General features: G+C 50.4%; 1 protein-coding gene across 1 annotated transcript in view; it reads left to right on the forward strand.

Moving 5' to 3' along the window:
- LOC101657793 (glutathione S-transferase Mu 1-like) overlaps nt 1-5,416 on the forward strand; it is a 22,172-nt gene that overhangs the window by 585 nt on the left and 16,171 nt on the right. The gene's annotated exons all lie outside the window — the stretch shown is intronic.

The raw sequence follows: 5,416 nt of genomic DNA on the forward strand, positions 1-5,416 counted from the left end.
AGTGAGACGGGAACAGGGGAGCAAGGTAAGCAGGGGTGTACTTGCGCTTGCTGACTAATCTGTAGTGGAGATGTGGTGAGACCCACGTGCAACTGTTCACTTCAGATGGGTCATTGAGCACAAGTATGTCCCTGCTTACCATGCTTCCTGGGTGCTCCACCCCTGCTCCTGACCCTCTCTCTGCTCCAGGAAGCCAGCCTCTCCGTCTCTCCCCGCCACGTCTGCAAGGCCCAGCATCACCTCTGCTTCCAGTTCAAATGGGCGGTTCTCAGCCAGGCCGCAGTCACTTGGACACCTTAATGTCTGCCCTCTGTGATCTCTGAGTCTCACAGCCCCTCCTCCAGGGGGGCCGGCTTGGGCTGACCCCAACATGGACAGACTCCCCAGAAGCACCCTACCTGGGCCAGAGGCTTCAAGGCCCAGCTGCTCTCTCCTGGGGCCGTCCGCATTCGTCCAGCCCAGCTCTCCCACTGTCCTGTATGCCATTCCCCACCCTCCCCCCATGTCCCTGCACATCCTTGGCCGGGAGGGGAGCAGTGATCCAACAGTCCACGCAGGGGCCGTGCTGCAGCCCGGTGAGGGCTCGTGCCCAGCACTGTGCTTGAGCTCTGGCTGCGGCTTCTCTCCGGCTGTGACGCCACGGCAGGTGTTTGCAGGCCCTGGCAGCACTGAATATTCTGGCCTCCCGTGGCCACAGTTCCCCCCAGGGATGGTTGGAATGGCACAGTGCACCTAGACAGCCCTGGGCCCGGCATGTGACGGCCTCTGTGCCAAGTTCGTCTAGTGTCAGCTTTCCCCATTTGGACACACTCTGGCCCAAGGGTCCAGTCTTAGGTGTGGAGGCCACGTGGCAACCTGGGGAGAGCCAGGCTTTGTGCCAATACAAACAGTGACCCGCTCGAGGTGTCCTGGCCAGGTCCCCATTCCTCTGAGCCTCAGTTTCTTCAACCACAGAATGCGGGGGAGGGGGTGGGGCGGGGTAAATAAGGAAATCAAAGGGGTGTCTTGAGGAAACAGTGAGAAAGGATACCGGGGCTTCAAAAAGTTTGTAGAAACAAGGAATGACACGAGTTTGACGAGCATGACACAATTTTTCCACGAACTTTTTGATCCATGGGCTGTTGCCAATGGTTTGGCTAGATCAGTGGTTCTCAACCTGTGGGTCGTGACCCCTTTGGGAGTGGAACAATTCATCACAGTAGCAAAATGACAGTGATGAAGTAGCAACGAAAATCATGTTGTGGTTGGGGGGTCACCACAACATGAGGAACTGTATTAAAGGGTCATGGTATTAGGAAGGTTGAGAACCACTGGGCTATATGGTCAGAGACTTGGAAGGAATATAGTTGGACCCTTGAAAAAAGTTGTTTTCTCCTGTTTTTTACTACCTCATTCTCAAAAACAAAAATGTTAATTACCATAATGTAGATAAAGAAGCAGAAACTTTGACAAAATCACTGATGATACCAACAGCAGCAGAAAACAGGAACAGATTTGCATCCAGTACAAACCAAGCCACGTGATCTGAAGCGTCCTTGGATCTGAGTGTGCAGTAGGTGGCCCCGAGGCCCTGTCTGCCCTCTGCCTTCCCCACAGCCAAGAGGCGGGGGTCAGACACGCCTCCACGCTTCCTCCTTCTTTCCCTGCTCTGACGCCCACCGCTCCTCCCACAGCACCCGGCCTGGGTGCTGGGTTTGAGCGTCCGTCGCAGCGGACACACAGAACTCTCAGACAACACTCTCCATCATGGGGTTCATGATGGAAGTTCATAGGTTGGCACAGGTTGGGATCAGTAAACAGTAAGGATACAGTTCTTGGTCAACATCAACACCTCTCCTAAGACAACAGCAGCTTCTCCCTCATCTTCGGCCGCTCAGCCACGTGGGCCCTTGGCCTCTGCCTCCGTGGACCGGGACCTGCCGCTCCGTCTCACAGTCCCATGGTCTCTGCGCGGCTCTTATACACAGAGGAATGGCTTTGACTCGGGGGTGGTTTTTGTCTTTTAGCTGAGCATCTAAACCAAACTCCTCTGAGTCAGTTGATTCTGACTCAGAATGAGCCTACAGGACAGGGTAGAATTAACTACCCTTGCAGGTGACTGCCCCTGTGGCTTTCTGAGACAGTAAGTCTTTGGGGGAGCAGAAAAGTCTGTCTTTCTCCCAAGGAGCAGTTGGTGGTGGTTTCGAACTGCTGACCTTTTGGTTGGCAGCCTAGTGCACAACCAGTACACCACCAGAGCTCCTTCGTTAGCTGGCCATACCCAAAGGAAAAGGAAGAATGTGTCTTAAGGCACACCCTTTAGTCCAGTGTAAAGATGTCCCCAAGGACACAAAGAGTGTGACTGGGTTTACATCCTCTACTAATGCCAGGGTTTAACCCCGTCTTAATCCTGTCCACTAGTATAGCAGAGAATTCCGTCCAAATTGGAGTTATAGCCACAACGTAGAGGCTGGAATTCTAATCCATCACATTAGGAATTCTGACTAGAAGGGCCAGACTAACAGACCACCCCTCAGGGTAGCAATGACAGGCAATGATGGCCGCAGTGTATTAGAGGGCTCAGAAAGCAAACTAGAGTTTTGTATTACAGGTATATTGATGGATGTAAGTTAAGCTTATAAAAAGTGTTTTTGTTATAACTAACTACAGGGATATTTTTACTTAAAAATAATACATTTTTGCTGAAACTGCACAAGGTCCTTTTAGACAGTCATTTGGTGTCACCCCCTCTGACAGGGCCACCTGGTGTGGTCTGTGCCACAAATTATCACGGACAATTTGTACCAGCTGTGGAAAGCTCCCTCATGCCCACCTCTCCCTATTGTCTCTCCCAGCTCCAGTGGCCTCACCGGCCTGAGGCTCTGGGCCCAGGAGATCCTGGGTCTGAGAATCTATCTGATTGGCTGATCCTTCTCCTCCTTCTGCAGAATTGGACTCCTTTGGCAGGCTAAGGAGCTCCGGTGTCACTGTCCCCCCAGAGCTGGACTGCGACTGCGAAGCTGGGGGTTCAAACCCACCCGTCACCCTGTGGGAGAAAGAGGAGGATGTCTGTTCCCAGAACACCTTACAGTCTTTTTAATTCTATTGTTTTAAATACACACACACACACACACACATATAAAGTTTTTACAATTTTCTTGTTAAAGCAATCTCCTTTTCCCCAGAAAAGAAAAGAAAGAAACGGATTTACGATCATGAAAACTCCGTGAAGGATTGCTATTAATTGCCATCAACTCCATGGTAGTGGGTCTGGGTCTTGCTATTCTGAAGGGTCCACTGCTCTGGGCCACATCTGCCTGTCCTCAGATACCTGTCCTGGCCGGCCTGGCCGCTTTCTCCTACATTCCACCTCTCTCCCTCTCAATACCGCCTCTGCGTGTTTAAACCCACAAGCACTGCCCCTATGAGAACAAAGCTCTGCTCCTGTTGTTCCTACTCTCCTCCAGCCTCCTTGGAAGGTGGACAACCATTGAGGGGTGCACATCAAGGTGAAGGTCATTGCTACCACCAAACGGTGCGCATGAGAGATGCTGTGCTATACAGATCCGAACTGCAACAGCCAAGAACGGCTCCTTACCTTGCCTTACTCGTGATGCCCAGTGAATCCCACGATGGCAAAGATTTTCTTTTAAATGCGAATTTTAGTTTTGAGCCTTTTTGTGATGTTTTAATATACTAATGCACATCAACAGAATGCCATAGAATTTGGTTTATACAATTAAGGTCTCGGTTAATTATTACACAGTAATCAGGGGGAATGCAAGCGGTATTTTTTTTTCATTCAAACAATTACATGGTAATTGAGTTCTCTCACCCCAAAAAAGGAAAACCATGGATCAGTGATGTTCCACAGTACTTGGGATACACCGCCAGGGCCCTAGGGGTACAAATGGTGTAGATTCACTTTTGATTCAATGAAATGACAGCATGGGTGAATACTAATTTTAAAACATCTGTTTATATTATTATTATTTGATTTTTCTTATAGTGCTTATTTTATCCTTTAACACCTAGAGTTCCAAAATTTATGTGATGAGTTTATTTTACAATTAAACACATTAAAAAGATGTATGCAATCATCACCACTATCAATTGTAGAACATTTTCTTCTTTCCTGTACTCGTTGTGATTAGCTCTCCCTTCCCCCACCCCCCATCCTCCACCTCCCCGCCATCACCTCAAGAAACCAGTAATCCAGTACTGCCGGGATTTCATGTCAAGAAAAACATACAAAAACAAAACCTGCCACACCCAACGGACGGAAAGCCTCAGTTGAAAAGATAACAGAAAATAATAAAAACTAGGACAAACTGACACTGGGTGCAGAGGGGGCACAAATGATAGCATGTTAAATTGTAATGGAGTTTGTGGTGGTTGACTCGTAGTAACCCTACGAAACACGCCGGGTCCTGTGCCAGCCTCACAATTACTCTTGTGCCAGCCCTAATCGCATCTGCAGGGGTCCACTAGCCAATGCGCTCTGTCTTACAGCAAGCTATTCACATCCGGGGTCAATCCTTTTTGCTTTCTGTTTTCCAAGTTCAATCTAGTCATTTATCTCCCTTCCACAATGCATCTGTTCAGCCTGATGGACACCTCGTGGATAATGAGAGCTAGAACTATTTGAAGCAGCAGGCCCTTCCGTGAGTGGACTAGTGCCTGTCCTCCCTGTAGGCAAACTTCCTTGAGATTCCACTAAGGGGTCACAGCCAGAAGCTGCTTTCTGACCTGCACCCCAACTGAGACCTGGGGCTACTGGCATGGTAAGAACAGCTGGGAGGCATCTGCAGCATGGTCTGCCCCTTCCCAGCTCCTGGTGACACCGGCTGACAGACCGGCTGGCAGCTGGAGTTGGGGCTAAAGTCCACTGCAGCCTCCAAGCCACACTGCACCTTGACCCTTGGACACCATTAGCGAACTCTTTATTATTGGTCTCACACCTTAACACCTTCACAGTATGATGGTTACGCTTGTGTGTGTGTTAAATGGACGTATCATAAAACTTGCCATTGTAACCATTTTTGAGGGTAATATCTAGTAGTTCTGTCTTGCCTGGCACAAGTGCCCTGTGACCGGCACTCCCCTGGCACGGTCCTGTATTGGGGGCGGCTGGCAGGACATTTCTGGAGTGACACCCCAGACCGCAGGCTCCTTGTTGGGGCTGAGTCTTACATTTGGGGTGGACAATTGGACCGCGATTTGAATGGGTGGATTTCCTGTTGGTCCTTGTGGCCCTTTGCGCCCTGACTGACCAGGCCGGGGTCCTTCCCAACCGTGAAAAGGAAAACTAGGGGCCACGTGTTTGCTGTTCTCTGCCCTGGAGGAGGCTGACACTTGGCTTCCCGGGGCCTTCTGGGACCGGCCAGGACCCTGGGTGCGGACTGAACCCTGGGTGGGGGCAGCCCGGCCTCGCAGA

This window comes from Echinops telfairi, unplaced genomic scaffold (genome assembly GCF_000313985.2).
Source record: "Echinops telfairi isolate 266 unplaced genomic scaffold, ASM31398v2 ScPeMD7_443;HRSCAF=831, whole genome shotgun sequence".
NCBI lineage: Eukaryota > Metazoa > Chordata > Mammalia > Afrosoricida > Tenrecidae > Echinops > Echinops telfairi.